General features: G+C 29.7%; 1 long non-coding RNA gene across 2 annotated transcripts in view; it reads right to left on the minus strand.

The window, feature by feature from the left end:
* LOC121132161 (uncharacterized) overlaps nucleotides 1–10974 on the minus strand; it is a 35247-nt gene extending 24273 nt beyond the window's left edge. Inside the window, exons 1-5 of one of the 2 annotated variants that reach the window (XR_011784384.1) lie at nucleotides 10854–10974; nucleotides 10525–10786; nucleotides 10169–10473; nucleotides 9707–9806; nucleotides 9268–9643 (exon numbers count right to left, since the gene is read on the minus strand). This is a non-coding gene — a long non-coding RNA (uncharacterized lncRNA). Of the gene's footprint in view, nucleotides 1–8087; nucleotides 9644–9706; nucleotides 9807–10168; nucleotides 10474–10524; nucleotides 10787–10853 lie in introns of those variants that run through there. The other variant, XR_005869245.2, reaches the window with a different exon arrangement.
* Nucleotides 10975–12451: the final 1477 nt, after the last annotated feature.

Here is a 12451-nt window from a genome sequence, read left to right on the forward strand (position 1 = left end):
TTTATGGCTTCCAATATACTTATTTCGTTACAAAAGAAGTCAATATAAACATTGTATATTTTTTCAAAGTCATCATCTCCTTTTTTAATCATCCGTTCGAAAGAAGCTGGATTCAAATTTCTACAAGGATATAAAGCGTCGTAGCTCAGGGGACAACGAGCTCGGACGAACTAATTATTATGAAATCAAAGTCCGTGTGTAAGTTTGATATCTGATTGCTACTATAGAAGGAGATATACATACATATAACAAATATACTAACATTGACATCGATTTCCCAGGGCAGATAAATTAATTGTAGTACTAAAATGTCTAATAATAAATTAATAGCATATTTTCTTGCATTTCTCATAACAACGCCTCGTACCTAAAAGATCAATCTTCCAACTGATATCTCAAAAAGATTTGTATGCAATAGAAAAGCAAAAAAGTCTTTTAAGTTGTGAATCTTAATTTTTAATGACATGAAGGTAAGATATAACATTATATATGTAGCATTAATTCCATATCAATAAACTAAAACAATTCTATTGAATAGACAATAGAAAAAGTCTCCATTTATCGTAGATTTTGTATACAATTATCAAATTGAGTTTTTGTGCTCTATCTTAATTAAAAAGATAAATTTGCTTTTGTTATTTGTGATGCTACACAATATTTTGTATCTATGTTTAATAGAATAAAAAATATGTAAAATATTGGGCTGAAATAATCATTTTAAAACCTGTACCCAACTTTTAAGTAAATATTTATATATTCGATGAATACTTTTGTTGCAATGGAGCTCAGTTTGAGCATTCTTCTTGTTATTTTTATATTATTGACTTTTGAACTTGTTGAAAATATCCAGAGAGGGTCCATTTCAGTTGTTTTAAATTGCCTTTTTTATTTCATATTTTCATTTTGTTTACAGTATTAAAGCTAAATTAGATTAGAAAATTATTTGTAGTTGTGAAATTTACCCCGAACACCCCTAGGTAATTTTTAATATGATGAAAGTACATAATTTCGTTTCCACTCGAGCACAATTCGGAAAATACATCATTCAGATCAAAAACCTAGTCAATTATTGTATTAACCATAAAAGAATGTCTGATTATCATTGTAAAAGTTCGAGTTGGAAGATAGACGTCGTAGAGGAGTCCAAAAAGAACTGCAGAAGTTGAAGACTAGTTGAAGGGGAAGTTTTCATTTCTGCAGACGGAATACTATATATTTAATGATAAATACTTCTGGACTTCAGTCTATCTGTCTGTATTGGCTCTAAAATTAATGGATGGATTAAGTTGATTTTTGAGGTGTAACCTCTTTGGAACACTTTGGAGAACAAAGATTTCTTTCTTCTCTAAACGCAATAAAAAGTGTAAACTCCGTTTTTATTCCTCTTAATGAAATACTTATACCGTTACTAATAAATCTTATTATTAAAGATGAAAATTCGGTGTATTTTGTAACTCGCCTGTTTTTTTAGAATTTGTGATCAGAAGAATAAATTATCTTTTCCTTAGCAGTTGTTATTATTAATTATCTCCTGAGTAGTAAACTTACTTTTCTATTACATTAAATTACATTCAAAACTTGATTAAAAATTCGTGTGTGCTCATAAAAAATGAAGAATAATAACCTGTAGTATTTCTGGTGGAGTTAAAATTGTAAGTCCTTTTTGGAATCAAAGTACAATTGAGGATCGATCGACATCGGTGTAATTATTGTCGATGCACTCGTTTATTTCCTGCTCATCCTCCACCCTTGTCACAGTTGATTGAAGCTCAACTAATGAATTACACACGATATTCCTCATTACTTATAATAATGTCCAAAATCTTACCATATAATCACAGATATTTACTTTCAAATTTGAGGAATCTAGGTAAAAATTTAAATAATTTATATAGGTATGAGTTGAGAGTTCTGTAAACCTTCTTTTTTTTTTAACTCTGTAAATTGTTGTTCTTCCTTTTTACTATTGAGAATATAGAAGTTAAATTTCAAATTGATGTGGTACAATATAACCTTAACAAAAACTGATGGTTACTAATTTGATTCTCAAAATTATCCTAAAGTATATAACTTTTTATCAAAAAATTTAATTTAATGTATTTAAAATAAGAATAACATATTATACCTTTTTAAACACCCTAATTCATGTTGTTAAGATCATTAAAAAATATATATAGATTTATTTTTAAAAATGTTATATATTCGTACAAGTGTTTTTAACATTTTAATTGATATTTACGAGGGTAAAAAGGATGAAATAGTTAAGAAAATAATACAAAACTTAAATTACGTCATTATTATAATCGTTCAACTTTGTTTATCATGTAATTTATTACGTTTTATAAATGGGCTTTACTTTTTGTTCAGTTCACTAAAGGCGTTACATATAATAAGTATCTTTTTTAACGGAGAGTTAAGTATGTATGATATTTAGGTACATAAATTATTAATAAATGAAAATATAAGTCATAGATTCACAATTTAATTGTGGATTTAGCGTTTATATAACAATTCATTTACAAAAAATATATAGTCAAAATATGTCAAAGAATTTAAATTAATGACATAATACCTCTCAACCTCCTATACAACCATAACTTAAGATTTAAAAAGCGCTCAAAAGCTAATGATGCACCCAGTATAAAGATCTAATATAAATAAATTGACTTCTTTTTGAAATGTAAACGATGTATGTACATGACTGTATTAAAATAAAATTAAGATTAATGACATTCTATTGACTGATGTATTTTACACTTTTTAGGAAAAAAACTTAGAGTTGATTAAAAAGTTAATTAAATGTCATAAACTAAATTTGATTTTGATTATATTTACATTGCTAGTGTTAGAGAAAAAGTGGTTCTTTGTTGTTTCTAAGTATGTTATATTGATTGCTTGAATTTAGGGAAAGAGGGGGGGAATTATGTTTTGTGTATATTTTACTTAGTGATTCTCGCATTAATAAGTTCAAGACGAATACAATAGAGTGAATTTGATTCTTTTTTAGTTCTGAGCTCTTAATAATAGAAGAGTTTTTTTAATACTATATTGACACAGCTAGTTTAAGCAATGCATACTTTTTAATGTGGCAACAAAATGATTTCGAAATTTAAAAAGATTTTATGAACATTCTAAATTAACAAATAAAAGTAAAAACACAATAGAGCAACGACATTGGTATATTATACAAGATTAGGGAGTACATGTTTAGTTGTGACACTATACATTTAAAAAAAAATGTTTTTAGTCTCTAAAAATGATTTTCTGTATTTTAACAAAAGTAGTTAATATTATTTTTGGATTTATTTACTCTTATTTTCGACCAGCAGAGATAATCAAAGCCTATAACGGTCGATTTATAGTTAATATTCTTGAAACATAAAAATTATCATGGTTAGAATAAATAATACATTTAAGATACAATTTTTTTTAAATTTTAAAAATGAACTAATAGTGAAAAAAAAAAAAAAAAGATCATCCCAAAAATTGCTGAAGGTCAGCCTCACTTTCCTGACGAAATCAAATGTCTATATTTGTTTTTTTGGGAAGTACATGGTGTTGAGATAAGGGAATCTCGTTTCGTAGAAGAGGAAGCCTTTATGGCCTCTCCGGGATGGTGGAGATAAGATACTCTTTTTATTTAAATTTGGAAGATACTAATAACATCCCTAAAGGGATGATACAGTGTAATGAGGTCAAGTCTTTTGATTTTGCATAGTTGTCGTTATCTCCCAATGAAGGAAAAAACAATACAAAACTAACTTGCAACTTTTTTAATACTTAATCAGGAAGATGTTGGAAGGATTTAAGATCTCAGATCCCTACATTTAGATCGGGAGGACATAAATTTTTATCATGAACGAAAGGTTACATGTTTTGAAACTTCTTTTAATGATTCCCAAGTTTTGTTTGGCCTTCTTTATGGTATAGTGTATATGCTTCATAAATCTCAGATCATGAGAGATGGAAATTTATAAGTCTAAGTAGTCAAAATTCCAGCTTAGTTATGATTATTTTGCATTTTTGAACTGACATAAAATACAATTAATTACTAGTTAAATATTTAAATTGCACTATTCATATATAATGGATGTATGTAAATTAGAGCAACACGTTAATAAGTTAATCTATTTAATTTTATTTGGGTAACATTAATATTTGGTAAACAAACATTATGGGTGGACATTTTTTAGACTTATAAAAAACTAAAGTTTAATTTGTTCATTTGACAATATATCGTTTGCGATTCGAAAGCCTTTATATTAATGTTATAATAAAACTTGAAAAAAATAAACAAAGTAATAATATAAAAATTGTATGAAAAAATAAGTAATTAAAACTTAAAAGTTTTATTTACTAAAACATCAACCTCGAGTAATTTTTCGAATAAGCATATACATTCAAAAAGATCAATTCTTTTATACAAAACTAGGCCTTCATGAATAATAACTACGCTCATTCAAACAATTGTTTACGCTTCAAATGAACCTTTTTTCAAAAAAAGGTGTAATTTATTACCGAATAAAACGTTTACAAGAGGATTATTTTTAAAGCTGTATGTTGTTGTTCTCTTTGCAAGTCTTTACTCCTTCTGTTGCACACTGCAACTATTGAGCGACGGTTTTCCATACAAAAAAACCTTTTTATTTTTTATAACAAAAGATCTTCCAAAAATTATGTTTTTATAAGAAATGGTCATTAATCATATTACATGAAATTGAACCCAAATTTTAAGTTTCAATTAAGGGGTGTACTATGAGATTTTCATATTTTCTCCGGTGGTACGACGCAACAATCAAAGCTTAAGAACTACTCATCTAGGACAAAATTAAAATAAATGAAAATGTTCTCTGACAGCTCAGTCAAAAATATTATTTTCAAAACAAAAACAAAAAAACAGTTAAGTCCAATTTAAATGTTTTGCACTCTCGTGGATTTAATGCATATTTTATGAGTTGCCTCATTCTTTTATTGTTTATTTTTATGGATCAATCCTCTTTTGGTTTTATGATTGTTATTTGCAAGGGGGTGTAAGAATAAAGGCTTTTATTATATGAAAGTCATTCAGCTATGAATAAATGGGTTTTTTTAAGATTGAATTTAATATAATGTTAATCAGCTTGATCTATTTATTTCATTTTTGCAGGTAGACTATATACATTTTTTTTTATGCTTATTGCTTTTATGTATTATTTATATCTTTGCAAAACTTAATCTCATTATAATGGAAATGCCTTCAGTATACAATAGGGTGAGACTGTTGCCAAGTTAGTTAACATACTTTAGATAAGACGGTTAGTAAACTGGGTAAAAAAATAAACGCCAAATTTTACACTGTACAAAATTTCAAAATAAAAACATCAAGAAAAATAAGTACTTATTTAAAAAATGATATTAAAAATAAGACTTTGGGGTTGCAGTCAGATATAATTTGTTATTATTATAGTAAAAGCTTAAAATATACATTTTCGATACAAATTTGTAAGTAATATTCTGTACTGAATGACTGTTTTGGAATCAGTTTTGATGAGGTTGCGTGTATTATATTAAATACTACCGTTGTACACTTCCGTCTTTTCAATGAAAAAAAGATGAATCAAAGAAATCAAAAGGAAAAACAGCAGAACGCCTTTAAACTAAAACAGTTAATTATTTTCACTAAACCTCAATTAAAAATTGTTATAGTAACGAATAAATCTTAATAAGGGCATTATCGAATAAAAAAATAATTGCATATTATGTGATCTTATGTTATATATAGCATACTAAAAAATATTTACTATAAAGTATGGATTCAAAGGAATAAGAAACATTTTCATCTTAGGGTGTATAATGTTTCAGTTAACGGAAGGTTAAATTTGAACGGATAAATGTAAGTTACATGCATACATTGCCCGTATTGTCTAATAAGTTAATGCAAATTATTGGTGCATACAAGTCCAGGATTAACATGCATTGTGTCGCATTTGGTTGCAAAAACAAGTATGCTTCTGGCAATTCAATTTCATACCATCGTTTTACGACCCAGGTTCCAGAGAGGTGCAGACAATGGGTAAGGAAATCAAGCCAGATGACTTAAAAAAAAATTTCGAGGACCATTTCCTCCAGAACCCTTCAATTGGACTCTGGGAGTTGTCAGGCTGAGAGAAAATACTGTGCTTACTCTATTCATTGTTTTCCCGCTTCGCTTTCAAGAAGAAGTTGCAAGAACTCGTCGAAAAAGCAAGTCTCCTACAAGGAGGTCCTCCTCACCTCCTAAAAGGGTCAAACCATCTCCTGGACTCAACATAGATCCTTCCCTGTATGCAGCTAGGAAAATGTGTAATTGGATCATCCCTATTCTCTCCCATCAGCTCAAGTCATTAAGCAGAAGCTCCAATGGCAAACCAATATGATTTCCGAGCTTGCAAACCGTTCTAAAAAATACAGATGTCAACAGATTTTTCAACAAGTTAGGAAACTTGGTTGACGTTTTCAAAGACATGAGGTCCAAGAGAATGCTATCAGAAGAGGCTTTATCCATTCTTGATCCAATGTCTGACGTTGCTAAAAACATTTTAAAAAGGATGCATATCAGAAGTGGTATAAAGGGAAGTCGTAGATACTACTAACCTAAGCTCCCAGCATTTGATTTGACATTGTACTCGACAAAAATGTGAGAAATACCTTTGACTTATGTCTACCTAGTCTCAGTACCATTCGAAACTGGTATTCTAATGTGAATAGTGATCCAGGTTTTACTCAATCTTCCTTTGATATTCTTAAATCGAAGCAAATAATTCTCGTCAATTTGACATTAGACGAAATGTCAGTTTTCAAAAAATTCAAACGAATTGGAAAAGATTTTATGGATATGTCAACATTGGTCTTGATGAAGAAGAACTATGTGAGACTCTACCGCCAACAAAGGCCCTTGTCTTTTAGGTTGTGTCTTTCAATCAGAATTGGAAAGTTCCAGTCGCTCATTTTTTCATCCATTTTTCCAAAATTCATCCAAAAAATAAAGACCTTCAATTGATATAATTCAAAAATTCTGAAGGAACCGTCGACTTCATTCCATTCGAAAAAGCAAATCTTACCGACCAATGTCTGAGAAGGCTCCATTCAATCAATATAAAAGAAACTTTAACTTGCAATGGACCTAATAGCCATCCAACTATGTGAAAAAAATTGGGGGCTAATTTGGAAAAAGGCAAGGAGTTTCGGACATACTTTTTTCATCTCAGTGATCGCCACCAAAAAGACTTTGTTTTATTAGACACATGCCATTGTATAAAATTAGTTAGGAATACGTTTGTATCTATCAAAGTTATGGTGGATAAAAATGGTAGAAAGGTGCAATTGAGAAGAGTTGGAAAAACTTCAATCGTCCGAAGAAATACAGACTTGAAATAAACTTAAAAAGGCATATTAACTTTCATAATATGAAAATGAAGGTATGAAAACATGATATATTTAAAAAAATGAGAAATATGTATTTTTTAACTTTTTATTAGGTAAATTTGGCTACTCAACTTCTCAGCTCGTCTGTAGCAGATGCGATAAAATTTTCCCATAAAGACCTTCAATTGATATAATTCAAAAATTCTGAAGGAACCGTCGACTTCATTCGAAGATTTGATCGACTATTTGATTTCACCAACAGCCGAAGTCCTTTGGCCAAAGGATTCAAATCTCATCTTATTATTGGGAATAAAGCCTTTTGGAAACCATTTATTGAAGAAATGCTATCGCATATTAACAAATTGAAAGATGAATGGGGCAATCCTTTGGTCAAAACTAAGAAAAGAACAGCTTTTGTCGGATTCATGGTATACATAACTTCAATTAGTGGCATATTCGATTCCCTTGTAAAATCAAAAATGATGAAGTATCTTTTAACATACAAACTATATCTTCATCATGAAGTCAGCCTCATTTCTGAGAATTTTAAAAAAGAATATATACGAAAGTCTCTTTCGAAACAGATTCTTTTTAAGAATCAATTATTCAAAGGTCTTAAATATCATGTGTACATTATATTTGTATTTTCTAAAAATAAATAGTAGCAAAGATTGTTGTAATAAAATGATTCCAGTTTATTGTTGGTTCTGATGTAACATGGCTTTTAACTCACTTTTCTACATGTATAAGTTATTTTTTTGTTCTAATTGGGAATGATATTATATTTATTTGGAAGATAACACGTACGAATCTAGCCTATTTTCGCTTTATTTGTAAGATAAATTGTTGAAAATATTAATTTTATAAAAAAATAATATATAAATTATATTAAAGAAGAATAAAAGGAAATGATATTAATTATTATAAGCATATTTTATTATCCATTTACCTTTAATTATCGTTTAAGATTTATTTTTGAATATTTAAAATCCTATCCTATCACCACATCCAACAAAATGGAATAGGTAAATGATAAAAGATATTTTTAGATAATGGATGGATGGAACCTATGATGTGAATAGATAGTTGATGGCAACAGTGCTTTAATTGAACATTTAATTTGTATATTTTAAAGTCATCTATAATATCAATAGTAATACAAGCCTTTTTTTAAAATCTACATTAAGTTTAAGGCGTCAAAATTTCAATCTATCAGGCTCTATGTAGTCATTAGTAGTAATTATTACCTACTTTTGTACCAATTTGTGTTAAGTAAAGTAAAGTTTAATATTAAAAAAAAAAAAAAGTGTCGATTTGATCTTGCACGTATCAAATAATTTAACCAGAACCGATGAAGTTTCATTATTATCAAAGATGCAAAAAAACGAGTTAGATAGTTTAAAAATGATTTGTGTCACATATTATGCTGAATATCTACATTGAATTGCTTCACTTCTTCATTTAAATTTAAAGTAATTTTATTTTTTATTTTGAAAAAAGGATTAAATTAATGTTGATCCATATTTTGTTTATTTTTCAACTTGGTGAATACCTAAGTATACTTAAAAAGTAAAAAATGTTTTTGTTATGTATTTGTAAAATAAAAGGTATTTATATTAACGAATTTATGTATAACAGTAACGATACTCGTTCAATTTATTCATCATTCAAGTAATATTGAATATATTTGTTTGCCTCAATACACTAAATACCAAAATCAAAAACTGAAAGTAAAAAAAAACCCTTTGGGCGGAAAGGAATTACTATTAGCGGGAGACTTTAATGTAACTCGAAAACCAAATCGGGACGCCCAGGGTTATAATGGTGCATACAATAAAAATAGTGCTTCAGATCGGGAACAAATAATATTAGATTATAACTTACAAGATTTAGGTCTCACATGCGATGACTTCCCCCCAAAAATGACTTATAATGGAAGAACAAGGACTGGCAAAGTAATAGGAGGGCTTCACTGAAAAGATCTCTGCAATACTTCGAAACTCCAAAACAATAGCTTGTATTGCGGATCCTCCGATAGATTCTCTATCCTTAGAGGGACTCCACAAGGAGATCTTCTTTCCCCTTCTCTTTTCATAATTGCGATGAATGGTTTATGGGAGTTGATAAACTTGGATTCAAGGATAAAAAGTATATCGTCCGGAAATATACCTCTGAAGTGTCTCTTATATGCTTATGTCACAGTTTTCTGTTCAGGCTCCAGAGAGGAAGTGACAGAATCCCTTCGTGCAATCTTGGATAACTTGGGAAAATTTAAAATACAGTCTGCACTATCGGTTAATATAGGAAAGACGATGATCGTTACCAATTTTGAGGAAGATCTGAATCCACAATTTGAAAAATTCAAATTGGTCTCAGCGGCAACCATACTTGGGTACGAGGCATCCACGTCGGCCTTGGGACCCCTAAAAGAAAACGAAGTAAAAATTATTTCGGTCATTGAAAGGAGCGTTAAATTTTTTAAAGGTGTACCCATAACCAGATTCGAAAACCTCAGGGTCTGGGATAAAATCATAATAACTAAAGACACTCACATCTTGAGATATACTCCTCCTTTCTCCAATGAGATATGTGAGCATATTTACAAATTGAGTGGGAAGAGCAGTGATTATTGGGAGCTGAGGATCAAGGGTGAGTTTAAGAAAAATACTTCTTATGATCTTATTATGGGAACAACGGTGCTATTTAGGGTGATGAAAAAATGTGGTCAATACTTGAGACAGATGGGTAGGTCGTGGGAGTTCATTATGAATAACATTCTACATACCATGAGCTCTAACGAACTTTAATCCAAGGTGGAGAAGTCGAGACGAGTTTTTAAGGAAAGGAGGACTAACTTCTCTGGGTCAATACCTATCTCGTGGAGATACGGAGTTAGTCAATTTTATTCTATTAAGTAGAACCAAGAGATTAGTCTCAAGCTACCTTTCTAAAACCAGTAACTTCGAGCCTTCAACACCCTTCTTCGTAGCAGTGGAAGCACTCTCTAATAGTAAAATAAGGTCTGCAATAATCTGTGATAACAACGGAGTGTCGTCTCTTATCGTCAAGAGAAGAATGGAGAGACTGGACCTGAAATAAATGGTTAAGTTATTGAACCGAAAAAAAATATTAAAAAACTACTTAATAGATTCTCATCAAAAATAGTTGAGATACCGATTGGCCACCTCTTCGTTATTTACAAAATAAGTCAAAACAAATGGTTGAGTCAAGAATGTGCTGTTTTTGTAAAGACAATATCGAGGCCTCATTCAATTTGTTCTATTTTTGCTCAAAAGTGGCTCCCGTTGTTAGAATGGTGGATTGTATTATCCGTGAAAAGTACGTCCAATAACTCTGCCCTTCAGATTGGTTTGTAGCAACGTCTTCGAAATACATACAGAACCTGAAAATTGAATATATTATCTCGAAAGTCCAAGGGATAATATATGGGGTTAAAGATTAAATATTACCGATTCCACCAAGGCTTGAAGATTATGTACTCCATTCAATGGAGATCCTAGAAGCAATCTCTGCCCAGTCAGATAATACAGGAAAATCATGAATTATTACCGTATATAAAGCTTACCGACCGACCGGTAGATACTACGTCAAATAATATACTGAGTGATAGATTGGAGAAAAGAGGGAGCGAGGGGTCTATTATGAGCTTGCTTGATCTGATTACTTATCTACCGGTTTTTCTTTTTTCTCTTCCTCCTCATTAATTAAACAACTAATATTTCAAATTCTTACATTGACTTGTTTGTGTTTTTTGTTTTTATAATTATTATTTGGATTATTTTATGATTTTTGACTGATGTGATATGTTTAAAAAATTTAAAAAAGTTAAAAAGCTGAAAGTAAATGTGTTCAAATTTGTAAAATTGAAGTACATCATATCTCGAACATGTTTCTTAATTTATTGAATTAGTATTCTTCGTTAATTGAAAATAGAAATCAATTGCCGTTACCGGACTATTTAAGAGGTTGTGCTATGAATTTTTAATTAAATATATAAATTCTTATAAAAATTTATTATATTTTGTAAAAATTTTAAAAGTGAAACTTAATAATATAGAATAGTCCTTATAAATTCTAATAGTCTGCATGAACTAAGTCTACTGTATACATGCCATATTTTATTAAGAACATTGCCAAGAAAACGTGAGTTATTAATTGTTACACTAAATTTATCTTAGCTAAATCCTTAATCTTTGAGCATGAGGACATGAAGAGGTATTATTATATACAAAATTACACCTTACATTATTATACTTTTCCAGATATAATTCAAATATAAATATAATGAAAAAATAAATCAAAATCAAAGAAACTTGGTTATTACTACAGTAATAATAGAAAATCAAATGGCATTCGTCATTTCAATATATCGAAACAATGGTCAGAAATTACTTAATTTAATCTTACATTGTACTTAAAAATTAAACTGTGAAGGATCTAAATAAAAATTGGAGGTTTCGTCAAAACCATTTTGTAAATAAAGTAACCAGATAAAAATAGAGGTGTAGAAGAGAAATAAACTCCTTGGAAATGAAATATATCAGAGCTTGGAGACTTAATGATGATGAATTGCTATGATTTGATATCTATGATAATTATGTTCATAGTCAATAAAATACAAATAAATTGACGATATTTTGTCTTGGATTGAATGATAGAAACAAATTTCTTAAGCTATTATAGAATTGGGATTCCATTTCTGATTTCACTATTTGATTTGATTTATGTGACTCATATGAAACATAAGTCTCATCATTCCTCACCACTATCACTCTAAGGAACCGCAAGTGATCATCTTCTTTGACTTTGGACTCATACAAAACACAAGTATCCCTCATTTTTCACCACTATGTGGAACAGCGAGTGATCCTCTTCTTTGACATTGACTCATATACTTCACTACAATGTCGAAGAAACTCAAGGAGTTTAAATGTATCATTCTTTTTAGTAAAATGAAGACATTGTCGTGATTATAGAATGGAATGCAGAGTCAGAGACTCAGAGGAGAGGGTCTTTTTGGAGTTCTTGGATGACAAGTGATCCAGGA

This window comes from Lepeophtheirus salmonis, chromosome 2 (genome assembly GCF_016086655.4).
Source record: "Lepeophtheirus salmonis chromosome 2, UVic_Lsal_1.4, whole genome shotgun sequence".
In the NCBI taxonomy this organism is placed as follows: domain Eukaryota; kingdom Metazoa; phylum Arthropoda; class Copepoda; order Siphonostomatoida; family Caligidae; genus Lepeophtheirus; species Lepeophtheirus salmonis.